The sequence below is a fragment of the Eretmochelys imbricata genome, chromosome 6, assembly GCF_965152235.1.
Source record: "Eretmochelys imbricata isolate rEreImb1 chromosome 6, rEreImb1.hap1, whole genome shotgun sequence".
In the NCBI taxonomy this organism is placed as follows: domain Eukaryota; kingdom Metazoa; phylum Chordata; order Testudines; family Cheloniidae; genus Eretmochelys; species Eretmochelys imbricata.
The window spans coordinates 11,589,084-11,600,868 of NC_135577.1; the positions used below are offsets into that span (position 1 = coordinate 11,589,084).

The 11,785-nt window shown below is 49.6% G+C and overlaps 1 pseudogene; it reads left to right on the forward strand.

The window, feature by feature from the left end:
- Window positions 1–9,157: 9,157 nt before the first annotated feature.
- LOC144266091 (glycine N-acyltransferase-like protein 3) lies at window positions 9,158–10,984 on the forward strand (annotated as a pseudogene).
- Window positions 10,985–11,785: the final 801 nt, after the last annotated feature.

Here is an 11,785-nt window from a genome sequence, read left to right on the forward strand (position 1 = left end):
TAAAATAATCAAACCCCAAGCAATCCAAAATTAATAAATTTGCTAAACACCGAATAGGTGCTTGAAGCACAGTTAAAAGCTCCAAAGCCCCCAGTTTGGTAAAAATCTACTTGGATTCAAATGTGTCTAAGTTAGTGCTGTTGTTTAAATGTATATTAGTACCTCCCACTACGTAGGAAGGGAAAAAGTTTTGTTGTGCTTTGTATTTCAAATTATTAATAGTGCAAATATTAAAAATAATGCACACCTGTGTGCTGTTTCGCTGGCATTCAAGTCACAGGCCTATTCCTCTGGTAATATAAGTCAGAAATACATCTGCAGCACGGGGAAACAATTCATGAATAATTGTGAAATGTAAAATAAACAATGCAAAAAAAAATAAAAAGTGAATTGGAAAACCCCAGGAAGCAGGAAACAATGCTGTCAATGTTTTCTCAGCATGTTTCGTCACTGGGACAAAATGAATGCCGCCACCTCCCTCACCCCTCCAGACTTTCCAAGAGCGGATTTCATGTTGTTAATAAAAAATACTAATGCTGTCAAGCAATTAAAAAATTAATCGTGATTAGTTGCACAATTAAAAATGTAATCATGATTAATTGCACTGTTAAATGATAATAGGATATCATTTATTTAAATATTTTTGGATGTTTTCTACATTTTCAAAAATATTGATTTCAGTTACAACACAGAATATAAAGTGTACAGTGCTCACTTTATATTTTTGATTACAAATATTTGCCCTGTAAAAAACAAAAGAAATATTATATTTCAATTCACCTAATACAAGTACTGTAGTGCAATCTCTTTATCATGAAAGTTGAACTTACAAATGTAGAATTATGCACTCAAAAATAAAACAATGTAAAACTTTAGAGCCTACAAGTCCACTCAGTCCTACTTCAACCAATCACTCAGACAAACAAGTTTGGTTACAATTTGCAGGAGGTAATGCTGCCTGCTTCTTGTTTACAATGTCACCTGAAAGTGAGAACAGACATTCACAGGGCACTGTTGTAGTTGTCGTTGCAAGATATTTACATGCTAGTTGTGCTAAAGATTCATATGTCCCTTCATGCTTAAACCACCATTCCAGAGGACATGCATCCATGCTGATGACTGGTTCTACTGAATAACGATCCAAAGCAGTGCAGACCAACGCGTGTTCATTTTCATCATCTGAGTCAGATGCCACCAGCAGAAGGCTGATTTTCATTTTTGGTGGTTTGGGTTCTGTAGTTTCCGCATCTGAGTATTGCTCTTTTAAGACATCTGAAAGCATGCTCCACACCTCGTCCCCCTCAGATTTTGGAAGGCAATTCAGATTCTTAAACCTAGGTTTGAGCGTTGTATCTATCTTTAGAAATCTCACATTGGTATCTTCTTTGCATTTTGTTAAATCTGCAGCAAAAGTGTTCTTAAAATGAACAACATGTGCTGGGTCATCATCCGAGACTGCTACAACATGAAATATATGGCAGAATGTGGGTAAAACAGAACAGGAGACATACAATTCTCCCCCAAGGAGTTCAGTCACAAATGTAGTTAACACATTTTTTTAACAAGTGACTTCAGTATGGAAGCATGTCCTCTGGAATGGTGGCCGAAGCATGAAGGGGCATATGAATGTTTAGCAGATCTGTCACGTAAATACCTTGCAATGCCAGCTACAAAAGTGCCATGCTGACGCCTGTTCTCACTTTCAGGTGACATTGTAAATAAGAAGCGGGCAGTATTATTTCCCGTAAATGTAAACACACTTGTTTGTCTTAGTGGTTGGCTGTAAAAGAAGTAGGACCGAGTGGACTTGTAGGCTCTAAAGTTTTACACTGTTTTGTTTTTGAGTGCAGTTATGTAACAAAACAAATCTACATTTGTAAGTTGCACTTTCATGATAAAGAGATTGCACTACAGTACTTGTATGAGGTGAATTGAAAAATATTATTTCTTTTGTTTATCATTTTTACAGTGCAAATATTTGTAACAAAAATAGTAATATAAAGTGAGCACAGTACTTTGTATTCTGTGTTGTAATTGAAATCAATATATTTGAAAATGTAGCAAAACATCCAAAAATATTTAATAAATTTCAATTGTTTAACAGTGAGACTAAAACTGCAATTAATCGCGATTCATTTTTTAATCATGATTAACTTTTGAGTTAATCACGTGAGTTAACTGTGATTAATCGACAGCCCTACTAAATATATATTTTTAAAAAGCAAGGTTTTGGGTAGTAACACCAGGAGGGGAGTGGGAAGTTACTTTGCCCTGCACTTCAAAAGCCCCAAGTCCCCCAAAAATCTACAATTTAAAAATAACGAGAACCATTATTCTATAAATCCATTTGCAAATAAATTTATAGTTGTGTATGTAGGTAATAACTGTGCATATTTTAAAAATTAGTGCCTGTTGCTTATAATTAAGCCAGTGCTAGCATCCCGTTATTGGGGGAAAGGGGTATATTGGGGTCCCTGGATGTTGCTATTTATTAAACAACCAAGAAATCTCCCAGGGCTTAGTTTGACCCCTGGGAAATCTCGGATTTTTAGTTTAAAAAGGTACAATGAGGCTCCTGTGTCAGTATTTTGTCATTGTCACTTCCACTGGTTATCAGTGGGAAGTTGGCCTGTATTTGTCTTTGCAGGTGAGGCTCCCTGAAGATAATTGGAGGGTGGGAGAAATGTCCCCTTTGCCCTCTTGGTAGCGCCAAGTCTGCCCCTATCTAAATTGTACCATTCAAATCCCGATGCATCTGATGAAGTGAGCTGTAGCTCATGAAAGCTCATGCTCAAATAAATTGGTTAGTCTCTAAGGTGCCACAAGTACTCCTTTTCTTTTTGCGAATACAGACTAACACGGCTGTTACTCTGAAACTCCATATCTGGCCTCTCAGTCCTCGTCCTCAAAGGAAACCTGCACGATGCCTTCCGAAGGCGAGCCTGGGAGCTTAGAGTCATAATGCTGCTAGACACGGAGACTCATGGACTGAACAGAGACACTGGATTTATGGCTCATTACAACAATCTGGAAACTACCAAGCCTCCTGATTCCTGCAGACCTGTTAACTGCCAACTTCACCGTGACCGGTCACTTGCAATGTGCTCACTCCACCCTGTATGTGCCTGGGATGCTCTGTGGACCTTTCCCAGATCGGAAGAAGAGCTCTGTGGCGCTTGCAAGCTTGTCTCCCCAACAGAAGTTGTTCAATCAAAGATACTAGCTCACTCACTTTGTATACCCTTGATTTATCCATCTCAGTGCAAAGGTCCCAGTTCTCCCCCTCCAGGGAGGAGGGACACTCCCCACCCTAAAGCAGTCACATTGGAGATATACAAGCCAGACACAGGGTGCGTGGGGAAACTGAAGTAGAAGGAGACCATGGACATGTCCACGGTCACATGGTAGGTTAGAAGCAAAGCTGGGAATAGAATGTTTTTCTGTGTTTGGGGCATGAGTTCCCTAGCTGCCTATGCTCAAGCCGAGTTGGTGTTTATTCTTTGCTGGCTCAGGCCTGTCTGCAGGATGCTGGGAGTCCACAAATACTTTCACCACAGAGGGATGTTCCAGGGCACTCTGCTTGGAAGCAGCTTCATGTCATCCTGTGTGACAACAGAATGCTTCAGCAGCTGAAACAGAAATGGAGGGCTCCTGTCCTGTTCCCTACAGCGCCCCCTGCTGGCAGAGGCTGGGACTGGCATATCCTGGTGTGCATTGCCCTGTGTGTGTTAGTCCCACTCCGCTTACCCCAATGCTCTCACCCCTCCCTGCCCACAGAAGGAGCTCGATCATGCCTTGCAACTGCAGGGATGTGGCTGTCCCAGCACCTGGCCAGGCACAGACTCTGTTAATGGCTCATTCGCTCAGGGATAAGAGGCCGGAGCTGCCTACAAGGGAGAGACCCGGGGATAGGACTAGCTGCTACCAGCCAGGGACCTCACTGCCCCAAGGGCACCAAGTCCCTCCAACTTCTCTGGGGATGCCCATTATCCCAGCAGAGACTGCCCAGGTATGTGGGAGCTACTGGGACCACCTTCGCCCTGTACATGCCAGCCCTGGCATAGCTGGGGCCACAAACAGAGATTGTTATTGTAGGGTCTGTAGTGATCACAGAGGCTGTGCCCAGACTAGTTTGTTATTGTAGGATCTTGACTCACAAACACAGCTTAGCAAATTGTGGGGAAAACATGTTGTGAAGATTTGTTGCCCCTCACAAGAGAAATTAGACTTAGTTGAGGTCCTGACCTGCAACTCCTTGTGCTCTGGGAACATCTAAGCGCCAATTGTGCAAATTCTCATCAAAACTGCAAGGAAATGCTGATACTTAGGGGGAGAGGAAAATCCACAGGAAATGCTACACTGAGAATACAACCATTGGTGCCATAGCACGAACAACATGTATACACGTTGGGTTTGTTATTGAGGTCTCTGGTGGGCACAGGTGTTGTAACCAGACTGGTTTGTTATTGTAGGGTCTACCCACAGCATTTGTTATTTTGGCAGGGCTGGAATGTTGCAGACATCCCTTGTGTCACCGGGAAGGTGTGTGCAGAGGGAGTGTAGGGGGGAAGGTCACAGGAACTGATAGGTCTCTCTCACACAGGGCATCCCGTACCATCCTGGCTGGAATTTGCCGAGGGCCCATCCCCACCAGAGATGCTGATCCTGAGCTGCTCCTCCAAGCTGCGGCTGCTGGAGGGGACACTATGGAGGGCCCTGCCCAATACATTGCCAGTGACATGGACCCATCTTTTTTCCCACTTGCCACTTCCTGGCATGGGGATGGGAGCAGAGCAGAAAGTTCTCTCTCCCCAAGGTGATGGGGTGGAGATTGGGCTGGCTGGGGGAAATCCCCAATCTCTGGGTCAAGGGCTAGCTGGGGGGGCAGGCCCCTCCCCCCAGGTGCTGGCTGCTCTCCCAGCCGCCCCCCTCTCCACTCGCATCTCCTGTCTCCCAAAGTCAAACCCAGCAAATTTCTGCTGCTCACTCAACGTAGCCAGCAAGCTCCGCCATGGCAGCCAGTCAGGGAGCTGGGTAGCTCTGCCTCCCTTCATGGCTCCAGGCCTCAAATATATTGGAGGGGGGGGCGCATCACCAGCCCCTTAGAGGTTTTTAAGGTCAGGCTTGACAAAGCCCTGGCTGGGATGATTTAGTCGGGGATTGTCCTGCTTTGAGCAGGGGGTTGGACTAGATGACCTCCTGAGGTCCCTTCCAACCCTGATATTCTATGATTCTATGATTCTGTGAGTCTATGTCTGGGGATGGAGCGGAAATCCTCTTGGGTTTTTAGAGTACCTCCCTGGAGGTACTCTAAAAGCCTTTGCATAAGGTTTCTGGGGAGAGCAGCCTTATTCTGTCCTCCATGGTAGGACACTTTATCACGCCATGCTAGTAGCAAGTAAGCTGGTATCATTGCATGACAAAGCCTGGTAGCATATGGTCCCGGTGTTTGCTGGCATTCAAGCAACATCCGTTCTTTATCTCTCTGTGTTATCCTCAGGAGAGTGATATCATTCATGGTAACCTGGTTGAAATAGGGGAATTTAATTAAGGGGCCATTCAGAGGTGCCCATTCCTACTGGGCTGTTTGCCTGTGGCTGAACAGAAATGTTCCCTGCAGTTGGCCACGCGGTGTGGGGGGGAGGCCATTGGTGCTGAGCTGTTCGCGTTTGGCTAGCAGGGATCTTCCCTGATACCAGCCACGTGGTGGTGTGAGGGGTAAAGCAATCATCCCAGAGAATTGGATGGGGGGGGTTAGTTTGGTTTTTGCTGCTGCACATTAACAGGAAAACTGCAGCACTAAATGGCCAACTCAATGTGCTTTGCTTGGTAGGGGAGAGGAGGGCGCTGCAGTTATGAAGGTTGCAGAAGCCGAAAAACTATGGCTTACCATGGCTGCCTGCAAGCCGAATTCTGTTGCCCGGCCCTGCGTGTGTGATCTCTAACACCAAAGCCACAGGCACTCAATATAAGATGCAAAATGAGACCTTGTACCAAAATCACATGTGCTGTGGAATGTGAATAGCGTTGTTCACCGTGAAAGAGTATAGCCATTGTTCTGTAAAATGTATCTTTTAAAATACTTCACTCCCTTTTTTTCCTCCAGCAGCTGCAAATGTTTCAAGCCTCCCTCCTCCATCCCAAAGGCTATCTCAGACAAGGCGGTGAAAAAAACGCATGCGCCATGAAATGCTCTCTGAGCTCATGCAGTTGTCCGGCACTGACAGAGCTCAGCAGAATGTGTGGAGGGACACAATAGCAGAGTACAGAAAGTGGCCGATGAATGTGAGGAGAGGTGGTGGCAGGAAGATCAGAGGCGGCATGAGGCAACGCTGGGGCTACTGCGGGATCAAACGGACATGCTCCGGTGTCTGGTGGAGGTTCATGAATGGCAGCAGGATCACAGACTGCCGCTGCAGCCCCTGTTTAACCACCTTCCCTTCTCCCCAAGTTCCATAACCTCCTCATCCAGATGCCCAAGAACACGGGGTGGGGGAGGCTCCGGGCACCCAATCACTCCATCCCAGTGGACAGCCCAAGCAACAGAAGGATGTCATTCAAGAAGTTTTAAAGTGGCCTTTTCCTTCCCTTCTACCCTCCTCCCACACCCCACCCAGGCTACCTTGTGAGTTATCTCCCTATTTTAATAATCAATTAATAAAGAATACATGTTTTTTAAATGATAGAGACTTTATTTCCTTTGCAAGCAAGCTGTGATCGAAGGGGGGAGGGTGGGTGGCTTACAGGGAATTTAGAGGTAACCAAGGGGGTGGGTTTTCATCAAGGAGAAACAAACAGAAGTGTCACGCAGTAGCCTGGCCAGTCATGAAACTGGTTTTCAAAGCTTCTCTGATGCGCAGCACTTCCTACTTTGCTATTCTAACCGCCCTGGTGTCTGGCTGCGCGTATTCAGTGGCCAGGCAATTTGCATCAACCTCCCACCCCACCAGAAATGTCTCCCCCTTACTCTCACAGAGATTGTGGAGCACACAGCAAGCAGCAATAATAATGGGAATATTGGTTTCGCTGAGGTCTGAGTGAGTCAGTAAACTGCGCCAGCGACCCTTTAAACGTTCACACTCTACCACCATTCTGCACTTGCTCAGCCTATAGTTGAACAGCTCCAGGGTGCCTGTGTACGGCTTCATGAGCCAGGGCATTAAGGGGTAGAGAACTGTAGGCATTTCAACATCCCCAATGCTTATTTTCTGGTCTGGGAAGTAAATCCCTTCCTGCAGCCATTTAAACAGACCAGAGTTCCTGAAGACATGAGCGTCATGAACCTTTCCCGGCCATCCCACGTTGATGTTGGTGAAACGTCCCTTGTGATCCACCAGTGCTTGCAGCACCATTGAAAAGTACCCCTTGCGGTTTATGTACTGGCTGCCCTGGTTGTCCAGTCCCAAGATAGGGAAATGTGTTCCATCTATAGCCCCACCACAGTTGGGGAATCCCATTGCAGCAAAGCCATCTAGTATGACCTGCACGTTTCCCAGAGTCACTACCTTTGGTAGCGGCAGCTCAATAATTGCGTTGGCTACTTGCATCACTGCAACCCCCACAGTAGATTTGCCCACTCCAAATTGATTACAGACTGACTGGCATTGCAAGCTTCCACAGAGCTATTGCCACTTGCTTGTGAACTGTGAGGGCTGCTCTCATCTTGGTATTCTTGCGCTTCAGGGCAGGGGAAAGCAAGTCACAAAGTTCCATGAAAGTGCCCTTATGCATGCAAAAGTTTCACAGCCACTGGGAATCATCCCAAACCTGCAACACTATGTGATCCCAATACTCTGCTTGTTTCCCAGGCCCAGAATCAGCATTCCACGGCATGAGCCTGCCCCAGTAACACCATGATCTCCAAACTGCTGGGGAACGCGGTTTTAGAGAAATCTGTGTTCATGTCCTTATCACCGCGCTGCCGTTGCCTCCTTGCCTGGTTTTTCAGGTGCTGATTCTGCATAAACTACACAATAATGCACGAGGTGTTTACAATGGTCATAACTGCTGCAGTGAGCCGAACAGGCTCCATGCTTGATGTGCTATGGCGTCTGCTCAGGCAATCCAGGGAAAAGGGTGTAAAATGATTGTCTGCTGTTGCTTTCATGGAGGAAGGATGGGTTGACTGACGACATTTACCCATAACCACTCACGACAAATTTTTGGCCCCAATAGGCCTTGGGAGCTCAGCCCAGAATTCCAATAGGCAGCGGGGACTGTGGGAACTGTGGGATGGCTACCCACAGTGCACTGCTCAGAATGTCGACGCTTGCCACGGTACTGTGAACACACCCTGCCGAATTAATGTGCTTAGTGTGGACGCATGCACTCGACTTTATACAGTCTGTTCCCAAAAATCGACTTCTGTAAAATCAGAGTACTTTCATAGTGTAGACATGGCCTTAGGCTGCCCTGGCACCAAACATAGTTCCTTCTCCCCACTGGATAGCCAGGCAACGCATGAAGGAAACTGGGGCACCAAAAATTACCCACTTCATCACATGCAACCATCTTTACTAAAGGCAGCCTGTGGTGTCAGCCCTACTGGCAGACAGCAGAGAGTGGCCATTTTGGAAAAGGGCAAAAATCTCTACCAAGGTGCAGAAGATCACGAGACACTTGAAACCCATACTAAAAATTGGGAGGCTCGTGACAGAGCTGTGAGAGCTGGAATTGCTCTGACACACCCTCCCCCATCTCTGGCAGGTTTACGGTGCCATGATAAACATAAACCGTGGGAACCTAGCTGGGCACGAGGTTCTGGTCAGTGGATTCATGGCCTGAGTTAAAACCATCCTCACCTGGCCACGCAGAGAGATGCTGCCCGTCAGCCACTGTGCTACACCTAGGGGAATGGCTGACTCAATGGGGTGGCGAATGGGACACAGGGCCTTTCCCCTGGAGGGGGAGCTGGCTCTGATCTGGCCCCAGGGAGGGGGCCTGGCTGGCTTGCGGGGGGAGGGGGAGGGCAGGGATTGGGATCCAGGGTGTTTCTCCTCTAGGGAGCTCCAGGGTGGGGGCCAGATTGGCTTGCGGGGGAGGGATTGGGATTTGGGGCCTTTCCCCTCTAGAGGTCAGGTTGGCTCAGTGTGGGGGGTGGGCAGGCAGAACAGTCACTCAATACGGGTTCCACGTCTCCCCCAGCAGGTGGCATTGGATGACTGATTTCTACACCAACATGAATGCGGCATTTCACCAGGACCTGGTCGCCTACCAGGCCCTGCTGGGCAGCACAGGCAGCATCAGCTGGGGCCAGGCCTTCCGCATCCATGGTAACCTCTGGGGCTGTCTCATCCTGAGCGCCACAGCCACTGCTTGTCCCCCTCACCCTCTGGGGCCAAACCCCAGCAGACCCCAACACTGCCAGAACCCACAGGCTTCTCAGGCTTGTTCCCATGTGCTCAATGGGCTCAGGACACTGGGCTGGGATTGGCTCACTTGATGCAGGTCCCCTTTCACGAGACCTGTGTGCTGGTGGATTGGCTTGATCTCCTCTCCGCCCCACATGCCAGGCTGGGCCCCCCACAGCCACGTTCTTCATTCAGTGCTTCCACTGCTCAGGGCCTGTCGCTGCCCCCTGCAAGGCTCCAGGATGGGTGTATGAGTCCTCGAGGGACACCGCCGAGGCCAAGGGGGTGCAGCTGTAGGCATCCAATTATTTCACCTACATTCAGCACTATGCCTGAAATCCAGTCAGTGTCTGCTGGGGAGTGGACAGATGGGGTGGGACAGCTTCACTGGAAAGCCCATGGATTGGCACTGCCCCTGTGGCCTGCTCTCCAGCTGCTCAGGAACCCCACAGACACTGGGCAGCTCAGGATCTGTGTGTGTGCACATGCACGGTGGCGGGGGGGGATCCTGCTTACCCAACACCAGAGGTGTTATTTTAGAAAACTCAGGGGGCAGGAAGAGCAAAGCGGTGTTTGAACATTACAGACTATCCTGTACCCTGAAAAGGCAGATGGGGCAAAAAGTGGAACAGATAGACCCATGGGAGGAGGGCAAGCCAAGGTCTAGAGGAGCAATGGCGTCACTTGCTCCATAGCAAATGATGCTACTGCACAACAGCTGCCCGACCCACACTCCTGGAGACCTGCACCCTGGCAAGCAACCCAAGAAGAGCACGGACATCCACCTGCCCTATGAAATGGTTCTACCAGCCACAAGGGCCCCTGCGGGGAAGGAGCATCTTCCCTCCCCAATGCCCATCCAGTCATCAGTGGCTCACTCAGGCCCTCAGCGAAGAGTCTGCCTCCTGGGGATGCTCTGGGAATGGGGAAAGCTTCCCTGAAGGAGACACTCCCTCCCAGACCCACTGAGCAGGGACATGACAGTGCTGCTCCCATCTGCATTAGTGGGGAAAGGCCCCATGCTCTCAACTTCCCTGAGCCAGCCAGTTCCCTAGCCCCAGGGCCAGATCTGAGCTGGCACCCCACTGTGGGGAAAAGCTTTGTGTCCCATTCCCCACCCCGAGCCAGTCTGTCCCTCCCTCCCCTTGGCTCTACCTTGACCGTCTGTGCTCCCCAGGCTGGACTCTGCCATGTGGGAGACGTCCAGGGACGAGAGCCTCAGCAACCTGAGGAACAAGACGTGGCCCCATGGAGGGACTGAGCAGAGCTGGCAGTACTTGGCCAACCTGATTCACCACTTCCCCAGCTTCTGCCTCCTGGATGCCGCCAATCACCCAGTCAGCTGGAGCCTCATGGACCCCTTTGGTGCCATGGCGCATGGCTACACCCTGCCCCAGCACCGTAGGCACTGCTACATGTGGGTGCTCAGCACCATGACAGCCAAGTGGACGCATCCACAAGGCTGCTCCATCTTTGGCCACGTAGCCCTGGACAACCTCCACATACAGAGACTGCAGGAGAGCCAGGGCTTCCAGCACCAGCCCAGCCTGTGCCATCATTATCCACACCCCAGAGCCAGTGATGGCTCCCAGCTGAGTGTCCTGACCCAGCACCAGCCACCACCTCCTACCTAAGTCCCCTTCCCCAGAAGCCCCTGTGGGGCAGAGCTGAGGGCCAACAGGGTGGCCAGGAAAATCCAGGGCTCTGAATTGGGCCCCATGGAACTAGAAACATCTCCCATCTCTCCAGTGCCTCTTCATAACATAGCACATACCAGCCTCAGGGGTTGGGCCCTACCAAATTCACAGCCCGTTTTGGTCAATATCACAGGATTTTAAAAATAATAAATTTCACAGTTCCAGACATTTGGATCTGAAATTTCACCATGTTGAAATCGTGGGGGTTCCCAACCAAAAATGCAGCTGGGGGGCCAGGTTGCAAGGCCATTCTGGGGGTGGGGGGGGCGGGGGTTACAGCATTGCTACCCTTAGTTTTGAGCAGCTGCTGGCAGCGGCACTGCCTTCAGAGCTGGGTGGCCAGAGAGCAGCAGCTGCTGGCCGGGAGCCCAACTCTGAAGGCAGCGTTGCCACCAGCAGCAGCACAGAAGTGAGGGTGGCATAGTAGGAGAGGGGCCATCACTTTTTTGGGACAGGAAGGGCTGGTCTTAGGGGTGGGCAATAGCCCAGGTTGGTCAGGGAGGTGCCATGCCCTCCGCTACATTTAGCCATCCCAAAGCCCCTTAAGCCTCTGAGTGCTGGGACCAGAGACAGGGAGGGACAGAGCTGTGGGCTCCTACCATGTACTGAGCTCCAGCTGCTAGTCCCAGTCAGGATGGAGAGGGACAAGTCTTCTTTCTCCCCTGCATGGGCCACTCCCTGGGCTGAGTCGGACCCACCTCCGGGACCCTCCCCTGGCGTCAGGAAGCTCCGCGGCTG